General features: G+C 44.9%; 1 protein-coding gene across 3 annotated transcripts in view; it reads right to left on the reverse strand.

Annotated features, from left to right (window-relative positions):
- Window positions 1-20,302, reverse strand: part of zeb2b (zinc finger E-box binding homeobox 2b) — a 381,554-nt gene that overhangs the window by 93,659 nt on the left and 267,593 nt on the right. Inside the window, exons 1-4 of one of the 3 annotated variants that reach the window (XM_034677846.1) lie at window positions 19,479-19,538; window positions 17,556-17,717; window positions 8,562-8,635; window positions 1,276-1,353 (exon numbers count right to left, since the gene is read on the reverse strand). The gene's annotated coding sequence lies outside the window, so the exon portion shown is untranslated. Of the gene's footprint in view, window positions 1-1,271; window positions 1,465-8,561; window positions 8,636-17,555; window positions 17,718-19,478; window positions 19,539-20,302 lie in introns of those variants that run through there. The other 2 variants (XM_034677852.1, XM_034677847.1) reach the window with 2 other exon arrangements.

Consider the following 20,302-nt stretch of genomic DNA (forward strand, 5'->3'; position numbering starts at 1 on the left):
GCATCGCCGATTGCTGCAGAAACAAATGCTCACACCAAAAACTATTGATTTTTTTTATGTTGTTCTTGTTAGCTGCAAACCGTGCAGAGGCTTCTACAAATGACCACTTATTCGACTGAGAAAAAAACAAACATATCATGTGTTGGGCTTCTTTTTTTCTTCCTCCCTCTGTTCCTGCAGAAAGAGGTCAGAGGCTTTGTGGCTTTCTAAACACAACAAGTTTGGAAAGAAGGATAAATAAAGGAGAAACTTTTCTTATGTCCGCGTTAAAGCGACACAAATGACCTTTTACTTAGAATAAAACCACGTTTATTTAACCCCACGTGCTCGTCTAACGATGACATGTGAGTCTACGTGGTGCTTTCACTCACATGATTCATAATTACAGATTAATAACGGCATAAATTGGCTGCATGTTCAAAGACCAGAAAGTTGAAAAGACACCATCTCTCCCTCCCCCTTTCTCTCTCTCCTTTTCATTCGTATTGATTGTTGGCATGAAAGTGAAGCTCCTCATCCGTCAGCATCAAAGTGTGAACTCATCCTAACTCTTCTTCTCCTGTCTGAGGGCTGGAATATCACCGAATGAGACGTCAGAGGAGATTTTTTTGCGATGCCAGGTAGTGGAGAACGCGGAGGTGGAGGTGAAGTCTGGCACAGAGCTGCTTTAAGTTTGTTTCTGCATGCACACGTGTGATTAAACTTCCTGTTTCTGGCCTTTTTGTGTCTCTAAAGAGAGACAGGGTGCAGGTAGAAAACAGGGGTTGCATGCAAAGGTCTGCAGTCAGAGTGCATCCTGCATGTTGTGATGCATAAAGTGCATTTAAAAGCAACAAAGCAGATCCTTCCCCAGAGGATTCTCCTGCAGCTGGAGATGACTAACCGGCGATAGACGTCCGGACAGAAGGTGTAAGAAGTCATATATGTAACGTGATATGTTAAATCCAAGTGTCTGTGCCCACGCCACCAAAACAAATCCCGTTCACTTACTGTACTCCACAAATAAAATGCTTTTGATTGAGATTCTGATTGATCCCACAAGAAAACTTTTTTTCACTCTGATAAGAAAAAAAAATGAAAAGGACGACTTATCGCTCGCTGAAATGAATAATTGACGCCGTCTCCGATGAATAATTAATCAAACATTTGAATAATTGTTGTAGCTCTAATCTCGACAGACATTTGCATATCGGCGTGCTCTTAATATCTGCCACTGTATATGAGTTTACATCCTCTCAGGACGCCAGGGAGGGAGAATTAAAAGATCTTACTCACGGCTACAGAGGCCTGGTCCGGCTCTCAGACGTCAGATCTCTCCGTGTGCAGAGGGGGATCAGCTGGTCTGATGATGGCCTGCAAGAAGAAGAAGAAGAAAACATACACTCAGTATAATAACACAAACATATGTTGTGGGAAAACACATGTACAGCCACACATGCATTTTGCAGAAAGCTGCAGAAGGTAACTGAAACCACTCTGTGTTTACTTTTAAAAGACGACACAAGTAGGAGACATTATTTTGCACATATGAACACAAAGATGAAAACATGAGGGTTATAAATGTGCATGCATGAAGTTATGTGTTGATGACGCCCTGCAAAAATAAACCCACTTAAAGTGTGTCTTATAAGTGTTGAACACGAGCCAAACGCCGCCTGAAGAAGACTTCTCTGGGCGTTCTACAACATCACCTGACTTCCTGCATGCTGCATGGTTGAAGCAGCTCCTGTGAGAGTCTAATAACGCTTTGCTTGGATCTCTAGCAGCTTGGCTTTATTTCTTGTCGTGCATTTGACCTTGTATGTACTTTATGTTGTGTACACTTTACAGATTACTCTTCATCTTTTGTAGTTTTTACAGTTATTTCAAGTTAAGAGCTTCAGAATTCAGAATTATGACCAAGAGTCCAACAAAGTGTTTGTAAACAAGCCAACAGTTTAGCCAGATTAGCTAAATCACCTCATTTGGATTGAAAAACAATGCAATGGTCCTGGTCAAAGTTCAAGCCGAAGATCAATCTGCAAATGTAAGTCACAATGTGAGTGCAGCTTTCTGCAGAAGTTCCTCCTGAACTCACTCAGAGAAGAGAATTCAAGGAAAGGTTTCTGGCAATTTTATTTGCAGCGCACATTTCCAGGTGGTCAGGTTGGTCGTGACCTTTGGCCCCCTGTTCGTTAGGTTTGGTTAACTTTATGGACAGATTGAGGTTTTTGGTGAAATATGGAAAAAAGTCAAGTGTTTATTTTTTTTTAAACAGCTAACCAAAGCCATAATCTCTCCCCGAGGAGCACTCTGAGTCGCCTGAGCACAGCCAAAGACACATTAATCATGTCAGAGTCGAACACACTGCAGGATTATTCCCCTAAAAGTCAACATTGTGCAGATATGATCGTTTTAAATGTGTTATTGAAACGCAAGAAACCAAATCTGCACAATCTACTTCTCTCAACAGTCTGAAACAAACCACATCATTCATCCCAAATTCATCAAATATCTCTCTCAAACAAACTCCCCACTCTGCCAGGACTTCGCCTACGACGCTCCAAACTTCCTCCCGCTCCACGTTCTGCCTCCAAACATGGCTAACAGAAGCGTTCATGTGCGTCTCTCTGTAAAACTCAACAGCAGCAAACCTCCTGCTGCAGAACTTTGCAGAGAAGTCAGCTTTGAACCCTTTGGCCTCTTCGATAAGACTCCAGAGTTTGCTGCGGTTCTGAATGTTCGCGTTATTTCTCAGCTCTGCCTCGGACAATCACATCTGTTTCATCCTCCCGTTGAAGTTTATGACCCTGTAGGACTTGGAGAAAAGTTGCTTCACGCTCTGATGGGTGCGCTGGATACCTCCACTGCTCATTTTTAGACGTAGCATCCTTCCCATTCTTGGCGTTTGTTATCTCAACACTCAGAGGATTTTTTTGGGGGGATGTTTGCTGGTGTAGGAAGCAAATTGCTGTTGTGTTCCCCACTTCCTGCCATCTCTCACCTCTCAATTTCATCCATTTTTCTTTGTGGCAGCCCAAAAACACACCAACAGTATGTGTGTGTGTGTGTGTGTGTGTGTGTGTGTCGGGAGGGGAGTCGATGATTCGTCTTTTGATCCCGGCGTGCTTGTTGTCAAAAGCTGCCCGGTTTGAAGAGACTGTTGGCCACAATTGACTGTGACAATTAGGGCACGATCACAGTCCCCGAGTGGAGCACTTAAAGGCTAATTTACATGTCACTTTGCTGAATTAAAAAAAAAACACAGAGAAAAGATATTCTGCTTTCACTCGCCCTCCCTCCCTCCTCCTCCTGCTCTCCTCGTGTCTATCTGCTCGCTCTTTTTTTTTTTTTATTCCTCCATGCCTTGTAAACTGTAATTTGTACACTGCTTAGGGGAACCTGGCAGAAGAGAGGCGACCGGCATTTCCATTTGAAAAGAAGCAATCACCAGGCCACTGCTGAGCCTATTGTCCGAGGCGGTGGAGGTGTTGGAGGTGGAGAAGGGGGGCGAGGTAATTTACAGGCGGTGAAGTTAACCTTCTGGCGAGGTGCATTACACAGGAGGTTTACACCTGAATACATGTCCATGTTCTCATGTTTGGAGATACACCGCCTCTCTGATGTTCTGCAGCGGGGCAGGATTCAGGGCTAGGAGGCGGCTCCAACACGGTCCTGACCTCACCTGGGACGTCTGGGTTTGCATCAAACACATCTTCAACTTCAAGTGATCAAAAAGGTAGAGCACAGATCAAGTTCAGGCTGTCTCAGTTTGCAACAAAAGAAGAAGTGTTCAGCGTATTTTAGGGATCCACGTGAGAAATAGGAACCTCTCGTACGAGGTAGCTAGGATAGATCGGCCCGTCCAGAATTAAGAAGACTTTCCTTCCTTGACAATCAAAGGGCCATCAATCATTCAATTGCAGTGAGCTGTGTTTTGCATCGGGGGTTATAAAGTCTGAGGATGCACGTGTATGAGAAGTTACTCAGTGCAGCTTTAACCGTCTCCTCCCCGTCCTCCTCACCTCTCCCCTCCGCTCCTCCTCGTGGCTGAAGTTTCTTTTCTCCCGCTCTGACAGGCTGTTTGTGACAGGTGCAGGGTGTGTGTGCGTGCACGAAAACTGTGTGTGAAAGGACCCTCCCTCCCTCCCTCTCTCTCACACACACACACACACACTCTCCTGCTGTCCTTTCAAAGGGAACACAGAGAGGACAGAGTGTGTGCAGAAACAGCAGGTTGATGGGATAATGCCCATCATCTGTTGCACCGTGTCATTTCTGCGCTGCTGTAACCTGCTTTTGTAACGGCCCTGCACACACACACACATGTAAACACACACACACACACACACACTATCATCTGACAGCAGTTCATCTGTGTTTTCATGTCGGAATGGATGAAAACTGAGCTGAGTGTATTTTAAAACACAAACACACACTATCAGAACTACAGTGTGTATGCATAGGTGGGTGCAATGTGTGGGAAAAGGTGTGTGTGTCCGTGCACACACAAGCCAAGGCAGGGATTGAGCCGCCGCACAGCCTGCTCACAACAATCATCTCTGCTGTGAATGACCTAATCCAGATTTGATGGTCATTATACGGGGCCTGTTTCATTCTGCTGTAAACATACAGCGCAGATTATCTTAATCTCTGTAATTCCACTGTACATGAGAACAACACGGCTGTCGCACCTTGTTGTTCTCTTTCTGTTTGTTGTTCCTGGAGTGAATTTAAATTATAAAAGCACATTTCAGAGAGTTTCATGATGTTTTCTGCAGTTTTGATTCATAAATCCTGAAGCGGTGCTTTCTGTAAGTTACTGATATGAGTATCAAATTGAATGTAGGTTACTAATCCCGCCGATTGAGCCCTTAATTAATTGCACAGTTTTGTAATAAGGCTGGGAGGATTAGCGTGTGGACAGGTGGGCAGATTTAAACCTCACTGGGCCGGACACATGTTGAGACTGAAGGGAAGCCGTCATCCCGAACAAAGAGGGATTTTTCAGGCCGTGGAAATATTCCAAATGTCTGTTTATGTGCAACGACAACAACAACGGCTCCGGCTTCAATGATCAATGTGCTGCTGGACGACACACAAAAGGATCAAAACGGCTTCACACAGGACGGTTATGACGGTTTAACGGACAAAATCTCAACGGAAGAACGCTCAAATGTGGAATAAAAAAGCATCTCTCACTGCTGCAGACACGGAAACGAAACACGGTGGAATAAATGCTGAATCTCTCAACTTCTTTAACATCCATTTCTTTCGTCGCCTCTTCTCTTACGTCTGTTGCAGAATTTAAAGCTCTGTGATTGGACCGTTGTTGCATTGCATTGCTGTTTTTGCAGAGATCCATGCACATCCAAGTCTTTAAATATCCATGCAGGACTCCTCATGTAGGGATTACAGGAAACGCCAACTATTTTTTAAGAGTTCCTGAAATGTTTATCACTTTGCAGCTCTAGAAAGCTCTGCACTGCACCTTTAACATCGTTGTGCACGTAGGAAGACAAATATAAGACTAAAGGATGGAGGCCTGTTAGCTTAGCATGTTTAAGTTAGAGTAATAATCCTTGATATTGCATCCTGTAAGTGTGATAACCGCCGTAAATCTACTTCCTGCAAATAACTACGCTAATAAATTCTGTTTACAGACTTTAAATAAAGTTTAAAGTCACAGTAATGCTCCCAAACTCGCTCCCCTCTCATCCTCCATCCTGTCGATAGAAAATATTAAAGACACATCTCTAACTTCGACGAAAAGCTGAATGTGGATTGATTTTCATGCCAGTCATCACTTTCTAAGAAGAGGTGTTAATTCTGTGAAATAGTGGATGTCTCATTTTGGAAGCAAACTCTTCATTTATCTCCAAATGTCAATTAAATTCAAATATAATCAAATATATCTCAATGAATAAAACATTGTGGGTAGCACGTTGGACGAGCTCTCACTGCTGATTGTGCGTGCAGTGTTTCCGTCTCTCTCTCCACACACACACACACACACACACTCGTGTTTTTCAGCCTCTGTGGCCTCGAACACTTTCGCAGAACATTTAAGGTTTGATCTTCTGCTGGTGACACCATGCTGCAGCGCGGTCCAACTATAGATACAGACGACACTCATGTGACGAGATCTACAAGTCCTTCTTTCTTTGCAGAATCCTCCTGAGGATGCTCACTTTGACTGGACGTTAAAATAAACTACAAATTACAAGTTTTGTTTGCAAAAAGCAACAAAATTAAAAGGTGGGTGAGAAAGCTGCAGCTGCATTAACGACTACAACTTGTGTGCAGTCATGCTGCAGCAAACGTAAGCATTAAAGCGTGTTTAGGACTTCAACTTGAGCGTCTGACTTCTGCAACTTCAAGAAAACAACATCAGTTTGGATAAATCTTAGAGCTGAGGAACTACAACCTCTTGTTTTTAAATGTAAAGACTGTTCTTAGAGGAGGAAGATTTCATATTTCATGTCAGACTGCGTCCTCTTCCTCGTCACAGGCCGTGTATGTTTTGACAGCACGTACATGTTTCCCTTTAAACACCATCACGCTACCTTCAGCGTTTTCAGAGACCCGGTTTTGACGCCTCCAGGATCTCAAAGGCAGGATTTTTTACCCCGTTGAGTTGACGGGTTACCTCATAATAGTACAGTCTCTGGCAGATACTGGACACCCCAGGAGCCAAAAACTGAACACAAAGCCTCCCACAAACCAGACAGCAGGGGTCTGAGCCCGGCGCTCCAATCAAATGTTGTTGCCTATTTCTGGGTGCAGAGGGGGGAGGAGGAGGGAGGAGCGCCCGGGGTCTGGTGGGGTTGTTGGGGTCCGTCTTTACAGAATTGTCTATCAATAGGTGCAGCCAGTGTCAGTAGTCCTTCCCATCAAACCGGGGCCTGACAAAGAGGCGGCGGCGCATGGGAAAGGGGCAGCAAGGTGAAACTAATGCCATGGATGTTTGATTCATCAGGGCCTCATTGTTGGCGGCCACGGCTGATTGTGAAGGTTCAGTCAAGCAAAAGGGGTGCGGAGTAATCAGTCGGATTTATGGTGCCGAGGGCCTCGGAGAGAGGCAAAAAAAAAAAGAGGGGAAAAAAAAGCAGGAGAGGAGCTGTTTGCAGAGCGGGGACAGGTCTGACGTGTGTATACCTCATACACAGAGACACGGGGAGAGACGTGTGCACTTAAAGCTTCTTATGCTACAATACAGGAAGAGAAATGTGAGTCTTTACTCTTCCTCAGAATCAATCATACCTGAGAACACTTTACATCAGGCGCTGCAGATGTGCACACTCTTACATAAATGCAAGGATTCTGCTCCCAGCATGCACCTCTGCAGAATTAAAGATAACATATTAAAGATACCAGTCAGGTGTTTTTATTCCCCTCCTCTCTCCTCACGTCTCTGCAGCTGAGTCCTCCATCACTCCACTGTCTCTCCCTCGTCTCTTCCTGTTTTTCCCCCCTTCATCCCTCCATCCACCTTCCTGATTGGTCGTCACGGGGAGAAGACAGATGTAGGGCGAACAGCAGCTAAGCCGTTGTACTCTTAAGCCTAATGTGGAAGTTTTATATGCAAAGAGGTGAAGCGGGGAGGCGGGGAGGGAGGAGGATGGAGTTTGAACTGATTAGGATAATTCCTGCTTTTAATACAGCTGTCCCTCCAGCTTAAGGTAAACCAAATGTTGCCATCGGAGATTAGTGTACCTTGCCTGGTTATTAGCGACCCCCCCCATCCCGTCACACACGCACACACACACACACACGCACGTCAGAAAATGTCTCTAAAGCCGCTCTCTTCGCCGGGCTTTAATTTGAGAAAGAGAGAGGAGAAAAGGAGAAGTGGAGGGAGACGGGAGGGGGGAGAAAAGTGTTGCAACTTGATCTCCCTCTGCACCTGTTGGGAAAAACTGTGCATGTGTGTGTGTTTCATGGAGGATTGTGTGTGTGTGTTCCCATGAGTGGGTGTGTTTGCGGTTTTGTGCTCTCAGAATTTCCTCACAGGAATTTTAAGGACAGTCATTGAAAGTGACGACATCTCGACTCGTTTTCACTTCAGGAGAGGAGTCACAGAGTGAAACGTCTCAGCAGTGCACTCTGCAAAGTGTGACTGGAGCATCCACAGATAAACTCTGGCTGCAGTCATTTACTGTGTTTTGCAAACAGGGGAATGTTCACAGTTTGATGCATGCAAGTATTTTGTGTCAAGGCAACTTTTAAAGATACTGGAATGTGTAAAAATGACACAAAAAGAATCAAATTCTGCAGAAATCCCTCTAAAAATGTAACAGTTTGCACCAAAACTCCCAAAAAATACCTTTAAAAGTTAGAAACTTTGCACCAAACTGAAACAAAGCCCCAAGATAAACAACATAACTCCATATTTAGAGATAGTGCATGAAAGCTACACATTTAAGTTGCAACAATATGAAATAAAAGCACAAAAAATCTCTAAATGTTTGGAGATAAAGCACCAAAATCAAACATTACAGTCCCCAAACTTGAGGAATGAAGCACTAAGCTCACAGAGAGTCAGACACTGTGAGTGAGTGTGTGTTCTGGTGTGTGTGTACCTGTGCATCTGTCCTGGCTCATCAGTCGACGGGCTCCAAACTGCTCCTGCCAGATGCTTTAATACCTTCACACCCTGAGGAGAACAAAACACACACTTAACACACACACACTCTCTCTTTCTCACACTTGGCATCTCATGTCAAATATTATGTCACCTGCTCGGAGCCAGGAGACAAACATTAGGAACTTAATACGGCAGACTTGGCTCAGGAGCTACAGATCCTGTTTTATGCTAAAGCTGCTCGGCTGTGTTCAGCTGTGGAGAATTAAAGCGATTCAGTCGGAGCGGGACGGGGGAGAAACTTCCTCCAGTGTTCCAGCGGGGACGTCCGGGACGGAGGAGTTTCCCACACAGCGAGGGGAACGGGGAAATCTATGATGTGGATGATCCACGTGCTGCAGGATGAAGATGCACATCCACATGAGCACTTCTGCAAATCTGCAGGTAGTTTTTCATTTTATTTCAAATCCACCACTGAAGAACTTAACATTAAAGTATTAAATACATGCACAAGCAGTTATCTTCATTGGTGCTGCACAGGTGAGGAGGCAGAGTTGAAGGAAATGAGTGTGTGCTTTCTGACAGAAGCTTTCTGGCCTTCACATGACCCTGCGTCTGATCCTAGCTAAGGACTTACAACATGGCTGCAACAAGGATTGACATGTTTCAGTCTCTTGCAGGATTTTCTAAAAGGGTTTGCAATCAAATGTTTTTTAAGATAAGAGAGGAGATAGGAGCTCAAAACCTGATCAATGGGTTGTGTTTGGATTGATCTGAAGACCTGCTGCATGATCTGAAGGTGTGCAGCTTTAATCTGTCCCAACATAATGTCTTTATTGAATGATTTAAAGGATTATTAAAGCTGCTGATTAATATTAAGTTCAGGTTTCCTCTCTCAAAGCTCTCAGGTGAAGTTCTTAACATGATTGACACCTTTAAGAAGAATCTTCTGCATCCTCTCACCTTCGCCGTCTCATCCAGTGAGCGGGGCGAGCCGGGCGAGTCGGGTGGGATTCACTCTCAGCCGTATTTGGCATAAAGCCCTTCAGCTCCAGGAGCTGATGGAATATCTCAGATGCTATTAAAAACTCTCTCCTAGCACACTAGGTGGGCATGAGTAACCTCTTTAAGCACTGGTAAGTAAGTATTCTAAATACTATGTGACCCAGTTCTCACACGTGTACTGTAGCTGTCACAGAATCAACCCTAATTTTCTGAAGCAAGCTACTTTTGACAAACGGGGAGGAGAAATCCTTCGCCTGGAGCGTTTGAAGTGAACATGTGAAGATTTCCTCCCAAACCAGATATCCACTGACAACTGAAGCAACATCAAAAAGTAGCAAATTAAAACAAATGATGGCAATTTTCCATGGGAAGTAGGTGTGTCTTAACTCCTTGGCTGACAGAAATGTTTTATAAGCTCTGGGCTTTAGAGATATTACCTGATATCTTACTTCCTGCTGGAGTGTTTACAAAGGGGCTTGTTGTGGAGAAGATGAAACTCAAATAAAGTTCCCTGAACGAATGATTGGAGGGCTGACCTTTGACCTCTAACCTCTGCAGTTATGGACCATGAGAGAGGGAGGAAAAAGGAGGACGTGTGTGTGTTATAGTTCTAGGAAAGCCTGGAGCTTTACCTCTTAAGGAAACAGGCGATATTAAAGATTATACTTCATCGGGAGTTTTTGATTTGAGTGCATGCAAACACATACACAAGTCCAAACTGGAAGTCCAATTGAAGGCACCAACCAGACCCTCATGGGACCAGATCTACGCTGATCCCAGGGCTCTGACGTCAAGATATTTCTACCTTCTTAGAGTAGACGTTCAAGACTTTGTGTTTTTACTTCCACATAAAAGACCTTTTTTAAGTAGCTACCAAAACACAACCCTTCAGCAGATAAATGAAGGTATGAGCGCACACACACTTACACACTAACACACACACACACACATCTGAAGCTCCTCTGACAGATTGAATCAGAGAGAAGTGAACGCTCAGCCAGAGGTGATAACACCGTTCATTTCTGCCTCCATGACATGCAAGAAGACGGTTCATTGGCTAATGCTCAACAATAATAATAATAATAATAATACACCACTACACTCACACACATCCACGATGCATGAGGGTCAGAGGGCAGAAGAAGAGAGAAATCATCACACACGCTGACCCACACAAACGGATGATTACCACGAACGGCAGCGCGGGGATCGATGCGGAACGATTCACTCAGGGTCGGGCGGTTACCACAAACTCTGTGTTTGTGTTGAAGAGGTAAAAATAAGGATGTGTGCAGAGAGAGAGATCTTTGTTACAGAAAGTTAACTCTTTGTTTTAACCAGAAGGGAGCACATGAAAATCTGGACCATGCCGAGTCCGATCAGGGCTTTAACTTGTGCTCACGTACCTGCAGGACTTCTGCACGCTGAGACTTTAAAAAGTAAGACTTGTTGTTTTTATCAGACGAGTTTCTGACTACTTTAGGCCTTTACAACACTTCTCCACTCTGCCAGCCGGCTTTCAGTCCCCGCGGAGAGGAGGAGGAGAGAGATTTAAAACATTCCTGTGGAGATGAAATTTGGATAAAGTATAAAAGTTATTTTAGAAGGGCGATAAGAAATAAAGTTTACATTTCTTATTTTAAACTGGATGGAAATGAATCACACAAGAGTGGAACTCTTCAATTTAAGACCCGTGGATATAATCAGACTTGTACTTCAGTTTTTCTAAAGTCCTGATTTAGTCATTTTTCTAAAGTTTAAAGATCCTCCTGCATCCTCTTTGTTCCCCCTTGTTTACATCCAGAGAAGTAAATGTGACCGGACTTGCACACAGTTGCGGCGAGCTGAGAGGCAGCCGAGGCGCGATGGTTACAGGCGGGTCAGCGGGTTAATCACACTTGACTCGGAGCTCATTGCGATTGTCTGAAACACTTTAGACGTGGAGTGCAGACCTTTCGGCGGAAATCCCATTAACCTGGCGAAAAGAGCGTTTAAACACGGTGACTGGAGACGCGATTAGGTTCAATTTGAGATTTCCACTAAGCAGAGCGTGGCACTGAGCCAGAGAGAGAGGAGGGCAGGGAGACGCAGAGGGTTTGAGATGCATGCAATGTGTTTTACCTTTAATTTGTGCACATAGAATACTTTAAGCTTCCTGTATGAATGCATGCATTTAAAGCCGAGATCCTGCAGACAAAGGTAGTCAGGACCCATCAGCCCTCACATCCAAATCTGGGATGCATCCTGACCTCTCCTGACAGAGAGTCTAGCATGTTTTATTCCTTGTAAATTTTATTCTAACGTGATAATTTCATGACTTATTTTCATCTTTATGACCAAAACTAAAAAGTACACCTCATTATTCGACAGATAATACACTTCTCTTTCAGACTTTTCAGCATGAATCTCTTACTCTAGGTTGACAGACGACACAACGACATAATAGGAAGAGGTGATGAAGAAGAGGAGTAATAATTCATGCCATGGATGAGCTCAAACATCTAAAGCTCAAAGTTTGCACCGCTGCTCATTGCATTAAGGTTACAGAGATGAAGGTAAGCAAAGCATGCATCTTCTTCCATGTATGTCTGATTTAACTCAAAGACAAACAAAGGTAGCTCACACGCCGACACCCCTGGTTGCATTTTTCACCCCTGCTGTAAAACAAGCCGAGCGGTGAGTCACAGGCCGGGTGGATGACACACCGGCCTGACTCATCTGCAGAGCTGCAGGAGAGCGCTGGATAAGAGCGATAAGACGACTGATTGAAGTGTTCAAAGAGGAAAAAGGTTTGTTAAACCTCCTTCATTGACTCAAACTCTGCTTTTTGTAGATTTAGCTGCAGGTGCTAAAAGCCGGATCAAATTGAAAGAGAGATAAAAAAAAAAGGTGAAGCTCAATCTAAAATATTAAAAAGACAAAAATCCTTCATGGTGTGCTCCGGAAATAAGTGCAGAGAGTACAAAGTGCAGGCAAACTTTCTGATATGAGTCGATGCTTCAGAGTGCGCCGGGTCCCTCGTTCATTTTGCATTGATGCTGAATGTCTAATTCAGATACTTGCTCTGGCCTACTTCATCAAAAGAGAGCAGGGTTATGGGGTTAGGGGGGTTATGTAAGATGAAATGGTCAGATATTCACCGTTTGAAAAGAAGTGACATCTGAAGTGCTCTTAGAACATCAGCTCGTCTGCAGAAGTTTGGGGTTTTTCATGCTCCAGTTTTAACTTTTCATCAGGGTAAGCAGGAAAATCTGTCGGTGTCATCGTCTGAAGGCTGACGGGACTTTTCCCAACGTCAACCGAGAGCTGCTTTATGTTCTGACAGGAGGCGAATCAAACTCATGCTCTCATTGAACTGGTTTGTTTAGGACTCTCTGTGACACGTGACGTCAAGAAGAACAGCGTCACCTTCCTGTAAACTAGCTTAAAAAAAAGCATCCTTCTTCCTTCTCTCTCTGCAGGAATCTTTGCTGTGACACTTAGCGTAACACTCAGATCATGTCGGGGACTAAAAGAGGAACTTTTGTCAGGTGCATTTGCTCCAAAGGATTAAATTGCAGCCATAACAGGCGGTTTTGCAGCTGCAGGCAGAAGCAACCTCCTGGAGCAGCTCCAGTTGTTTTGCATGCAGGTTGCAGCTGAATAAAGGCGCCATGCTAACAGAGAAACACGGCTGAGGTGTTAACCGTTGTGATTCTACCTGAATGAACACAATCACAGAATAATGAACATGTAAAGCGCCCCGTGTGACTCCTTCCTGCATGCTCAAAGCGAGGTGTGGAGGAGGAGGAGGAGGAAGGGGAGGAGGAGGAGGGGAGGCTCTGACAGCCTCGACAGTCGGGATGGGCGACTGCCAAGCTGCTGCTAAATATACACAGGGGTCAGTCTCTGGCAGTTCCTCGGCTTTGTCAGAGCAGGGCTTCAGGTTTTCTGATAAAAGAGGGTTTCTGCTCGCTGAAGTCAAGTGACAGTTGTGACAGGGGAGAGGTCGCGGGTGTGGGACCTCTGCGTGTGTGCGCGAGGGCCTGACCTGTCGGAGGTTGATAGGCACTGTAGGCGATGGAGGAGGTGGGAGTTGTCACAGAGGTCCCCAGATATCCAGGCAGAAGGACCGAGGTTGTCCTGCTCTTTTCCTGCTCGGGGTTTGTGACGGTACGCTACAAAAAATATCAAAACGACCAACGAGTCTGTCTTTAATCTGACAATCTGAGTTCTTTGGATCAGAAAACTTCACCAGAACTCAGAGAGCGAGGGACGACATTTAATTAGGACACAAAACAAGATGGAAAAGCCGATTTTAAAGGACAATTATTGGATTTTTTGGCAATTTATTCCCTAAAATATGCATCACTTTAACAGATAACACATTAAATATTGCAGTTAATTTAATGGAGTGCTATTTCTAGTGCACATTTCTTAAAAATCAAGATGACTTAAGTTAATTTGGTTGCTTTAAATTCTACTTTTCATTAAATCAAATAATTCTGAAGGAGATTGATTGAGAAATGTATAAATTTGTGCAGAAAATACATTTAATTTGTTGCATTTTAATATAAATAAATACAACTTCTTAGCTCTGTTAAAAAAAAGCTGTATATTTTGTTAATATTATTTATTTTGATGCAGCAACTGTGTCTTTAAAATCAAGCCTCCCACAGTAACAGTTAAAGGTGTTTATTTTTTACAGTGTGCATCTGTGTGTATGCATTTGTCTGTGTGTCTCTCTCTCTCTGTGTGTGTGTCAGCGGAGCATTGATGAACTCAGCACAATGTTGAATGGGACTGTTTTGGCAGCTGAGACAGCGAGGCCGAACCTGCGGGTCAGAGATAAACGGCCCTCGCAGCTCTGAGCCGGCGAGAGGACGTCCCATCAGAGACGAGAGACAGCAGTGGAAAAAAGAGCTCGCTGAGGGGGACGGAGACGGACGTGAGGTTAGACACACGGGGCTGAGAGGGGAAGGTTGTGGGTTTGGATCCCAGAGACGGACCGGGACTTTCTTTAATCCAGTTTTTAGATTCCAATAAAGATATTTTTAGATGGTTACTGTCAACAAACGAAAACATCCTTCTTACTCTCAGAGGACAAATGATGCTGCAGTTATCTTTAAACTATGTTTCCAAACTAAAGATGCAAATCTGGGTCAGAGAAGCTGCTTCAGTGGCTGTATTTCTGCTTTGGACACACAGGTCTGCAGGTCACTATAGCTCCTGCAATCACACTCCAATGCTGCAGTTGGTGCTGTGCACAAATCCACCCCTAAGAAAGAGGATTTAATCTGGAAGAGCGAAACTTATGATCGCTTGCATGACTTGAGATTACATTTTTGCAGTATTTATGCATGCATAATGATTTAAAGAGACTTTCAGGGACTTCTTTGATCATTTGGATCTTAAAAATTAAGGAAATGCAGGTTATTGCATTAGCAAAGTGTGCAGAAGAGATGTATCATGGGTAAAAGGAAGCAGGAACACGTCTGCTTAAACTAACATATATGTTTCTGACTGAGCCCAAAGTGTCGGTGGATTCAGAGACACATGTAACAGATTAGCAACAGTTGGAAGGAAAGAGCCAATTAAAGTCATGTTTACTCTCAAAGGTCATCATTGTGATCTTTTCTTCAAAGTACGCATCACTTTCTGACTCACGGCGAGGTTCAGGACGTCTGCTTTAAACACGGCGGACGTTAATGAACTTGAACCTGTGATGCAGTCACCAGGAAGCGGCCTAATCACCGTGAGGAAACGATAAGGTCGGTGCTTAATGTTTGCAGCAGGAAGCCGGGCGGAGGTGACCGCTCCGTTCAAACACGCAAACCTGCCAAGATTCAATCTGCTCTTGTTTTTCCTGGTGAGCGGGGCCACTCAAGATGAGAAAAAAAGGCCTTGGAGAATCACTGACTGGAAGCTTGGAGCTGCATTTAGGAAGGAAGTGAGAATAGTGTATGATTGGAAGACAAAGGTTAGTGCTGCGGAGAGAAACTGAAGGCTGGATGATGAGGGAGGGCTCTCCTACAAACATCTGAGCTCAGCAAACCCGACAAGACGAGCCAAAGAGAAGAAGAAGAGACGTCTCTGTGGCTTCTCTGCTTTCCTACTGAAGCATCCTTGAATGAGACAGCTGCAAGGTTGCTGTTCTTCAGCTGTGCATGACCTCTGACCTCTCCTGGAGTGAGACACATGAAGGGAAATTCTGCTCCGGCGTTCAGCTAAAGGTCTGACTGCCTGGTTGGTTTTTGCAGCTGAAGCAAAGTTCAAAGATGATTTTAACGCCCTAACCTGACGAGTGAGGACGCAGAGTTCAGACCCTGCTCCTCCGACAAGTTTAATCATCGTCCTCGTGTTTTCCTGATCTGACAGTGTGAACGCACAGTGAGACTCTGCAGTGCACCGGCTGACAGGTCGCTGATAATGACACAAAGGAGGAGGAAGAGAGTTTACTGATCAGAGAGATGTCACAGAGCCTCAGAGCACCTCTCACATGTTGCAGCTTTTCAGGAGGATCAGTTGAAGAGTTTAAGAGGACTAAAATACACCTCAACTCCAAACTACCTTAAAAAAGGTGATTTCTTTGAACACATATAACAAACAGTGGTTCCTCCAGGTTCAGCAGGGTCCTCTCTCTCTGCAGAAGCACCTTCAGAGCGCTGCATTACAAGCCCGAGTTGCTCCAAGGCACAAATAAAAGTGAGCGTGCAGACGGGCCTCTCTGAGAAACGGCGTACCTGCACAGCAAATCTCCTCTCTGTAAATAACAGATGGAAAAAACGCAGAGCCCAGTGTGCAGCGAATAAAGAAGCACAAACATGTTTGGAGGAATAATCTTCCTGCCACGCCGGCTGCATTACACCTTTCATCTCCGCGTTACAGAGAGTGGATTTGGCTTTCCATCACGAGGACAACACAAACTAACTCGGCGAGAATGGAGCGAGTGGTTTGATCTTTCCCGTGGAGAGCGGCCGCATCCGAGCAGTTAGCAAAATGAATTGAATCAGCGGGATTAACGGCACCTGTAAAGACCTGTCAGGTAGATTTACAGGCCCCGCTGATAAGCCGGCGGCGAGGGATAAATACGCCCGCTGTCCCGCCAGTCAAAGGAAAGCGTCCCCCTCCTCTCTCTCCTCCCCCGGGAGCAGCAGACACCTCCACCTTTGATAAGGTAATAACATCAGTCCTGACGGGGCTGCAGAGGTGAAAGCTGACTGCAGGATGCTGCAGACACGCTTTCAGGGTGATGAATGCGGGCAGGAACAGGACGACTGTGTGTGTCGACGCCTGTTTTGTTATCAAAGGTGAGCACACACTCGCTGTCAGGTGGAAAGCTCACATCAGGGGCATGTCTGGGTTTCTGGAGCCACTGAAAACTTGTTTGTGAAATGCTATTTAAAGCGTGAGGATTTATGAGAGTGAGAGAGGAGGGAGGAAGCTGCTTTTATTCTGCTATGTGGAATGAAAGTCATGCACGCTGATCCTGATTCTAAAACAAGTGAAAAGGGTGTAAAACTTTATATTTGCAGGAAGAAATAAGAGCCGAACAATGAAACTTTGAGAACTGTGATCTGGGTACAACCTCTCCCTGGTCTCTGCTGAATCCCTGATTAACAGCGAGTGTTGGATCAAGTGCAGCCTGTTGTGAGTTCACTTCACATGTGCGGGAGTACATCCTCCCCGAGCTCACATCAAACCTTCACCTCCTCTCACAGCTGGACCTGCGCTTGTGTGGCCGACCTCGCTGCCTCTCACCTCACAGCGCGTTCTGTCTCCACCGCTCCAGAGATACGACTCGATGAAAACGTATTAAGGTTGTTTTATGCATCAAGGGCAGAAACTCACCTCTGAGTCGGCTTTAATTGAAAACATCAGTGTGGTACATTTACAAGGAGGCCGTAAAAAGCTCTCCTGGCTGTGACTTGACGGAGCGCAGGAGGATTTCATGTCCTGCTCTGTTTGTTTAAGCACTTTATGATGGTCAGTTACTGAGTCCACTTACCGCAGGAGATTTATGAGTCCAGCTTCCTGCAGGAGAACTCGAGATGCGACAAGCTGAGTCCACGCGGGGCGATCCAGGTCCGAGTCCGGTGTCGACATGTAGGCCACGTCCCTGGTGGACATGTTCTCAGCCTGAGGTAATCCATGATGTCAGCGCGTTGAGCTGCAGGTGGAGAGCGGACAGGGGAGCAAAGAGAGCATTAGTTTCTGACTTGACTTGGTCACGTGTTTGCTCTCAGACTGAAGCACAGAGAGCTGGCTCACAAAAGGAACAGTTCAAGAAAAAAATCTATTTTTATTGCTGTCAGGTTCGCTGTGTGACTGAATGTTTACACGGTTGTTGGGCGTCTTTTCCGGTTGGACGACTCCCAAGTCATCGCTGCCGGCCAAAATGTGATGTTTTGTTTTTCCCTGGGATTTTAAAGTGAAGGTGATGTCTCATAAGTTTCTGATTTATTTCCACTTTATCGAGGGAGGCAGGCAATTTATAACGCTGAAACTTCTGCAGGAAGAATACGATACACTGTGAGGCCAGAGGAGTGTGAAAATTAAAATTATGTGAGCGCTTTGAAATGCAGCATGTGATATTTAGACACAGGATTTAACTGACTGAGCATGACAGCTCCATAAAAACATGCTTTCTCCATTTTGGTGTGGGAAAGATTAACGGGTCTGACATTATGGGGGTCCTTAACAGGTACAGGGACCACCTTTTGAGGATACAGGTGCAGGACCTGGCTGTTTGGATCCAGAAGGGACCACATTTAGACAACTGGGTGGATCAAGGGTTACCTCCTGACTCCACAAATAAAGACTCCTTTACCTGCTTACTAAAAAACAACATTAAAGACATCTTGCATGGCCTTTTAGGACAATTAACCCACAGCAAGTGTGACTATTTTAACTCTTAGTGCATGAAAAACATGGAGCAAACAGCTAGCAGTTCAAACCTGGTGCTCAGTGACCATGCCCCTTATTATGCATAACTTCAACTCTTTATATAACCTTGAAAAGTCAGTAATAAGAAAATGCAACCCCTAAACAGTCCATAATTATGTTTGCACCATGCTGTAAACACCTTTAATTCAGCTGTAAAGTTAAGCTCTTTAACATGAAGCCTAATGGGGACTGACTCACTATTGGAGCCACCCTCAAGTGGCAGCTTTTGGAACTTTTGTCTTTGCTCCATCTTACTTTTCACTCTCCTCCCTGTGTCCTGTGGATTCATCCCATGGTAACCACTAAATGTAACACAAAGTGAGGTTTCATGACAGTCGAGTGTACGTCATGTGAATTAATAGGTTGCAATAACACTGCAGCAGCTTGGATTTCATTGGTGAGTACCTGAGCACGTTTTAAAGCTCAAAATCCTGCGCCCTGGACGTATCATCGCTCTGACACCGGGGTAATCCCACCAGAGCATCGCTGGCACTGCCGCGCTCTTCTCAGAGCTATACAGTTTAATGTTTACCCGTATTCCCCGCTGGCGTGGAACACTATATATCTGTGAGAGGTAATGTTTTTCAAAGCCATGACCAAATGTGTTTGCATTGGCTGCGGAAAGCTCCTTTAGATTTAACACAGGCTTCACAGGCTGATAGCTTGTCCCAAAAAAATATATTCCATGAGCAAAACGGCTCCCAATAAAGGAGGAGTGAGTTTAATGAATATTTACATAAGGCTGGAGACACGTCGACCTGAGGGGAGCGCTAGCATGAGCTAAACTCTGAGCAGAAGTTTGGTTTCATGTTGTGGAGAAACAAAGAAGCTAGGAGGAGTTTAGCAGCTTCAGAGAGACGTTACATCATGAAAATAAACTTTAAAACCTGCGTTTAAAGAAGCTCAGGGATTAAATAAGTTACTGTACATGTTAATAAAATACTAAACATGATTAAAATCTCATATTTTTAAATTAAAAACAAACCTTCATGTAGCGGATCACAGCAGGAGCACAGGCAGCAGTCTGACACTGATGAGGCAGCAGGTGTGTCTCGTTGTGACTAACGAGCACCAGACTCAGAGCAACCAACCAATCAGAAGCCTTCAAGCAGCAGGCTGACACTGAGTAGGCAACAAGTGTGCCTCGTTGTGATTAACGAGCATCACAGCCGGACCAACCGACCAATCAGAAGCCTTCCTGCAGACAGGCTTTATTACATGTAAACAGGAAGTGACTCAGGAGTGGAAACTAACCTATAGAACCTGGATTAAAGAAGCAGAACTGATAGAGAGGTTGAGATGAGAGCTGCTGCTGCACTATGTAGGTTTTTGTTTCTTGCTGCACAAATAAAATAAACCAAATAAACACAAGACTGGACTTCTGCCAGTTCCCCCAGCTTCATCAGAACAGGCGATCTCCACACTCGGCGCCGCTCCCCGCGCCGATGAGCCGGGGAAGCTTTGAAATGCAGATGTTGAGGGCCTATCGACTGTCACCTGTGTGAAGCACTTTAACTCCTGTCGCTGAAATGAGCCCGTTCAAGAGGCGCTTTGTGATGCGTATCGGCCGACAAGGCAGATTGGTGATGATTGCTCCATTGTGGCTGTCAGCGAGCGAGAACAAGGTATTCATCCTTTGTCAGAGCGACGTCTCTTCTCTCATCTCCCCCCCTCCTCCTCCTCCTCCTCCTCCTCACCCCCACCCTCTTCACCTCTTCTCTTGATTTGGAATTACAGCTCAAAGGCCTTGTTTACTGCTGATGCTTGATACCTTTTCATGCCGGTTAGAGCTGCAGCGGCCATGTTGAC

This window comes from Notolabrus celidotus, chromosome 24 (assembly GCF_009762535.1).
Source record: "Notolabrus celidotus isolate fNotCel1 chromosome 24, fNotCel1.pri, whole genome shotgun sequence".
Lineage (NCBI taxonomy): Eukaryota > Metazoa > Chordata > Actinopteri > Labriformes > Labridae > Notolabrus > Notolabrus celidotus.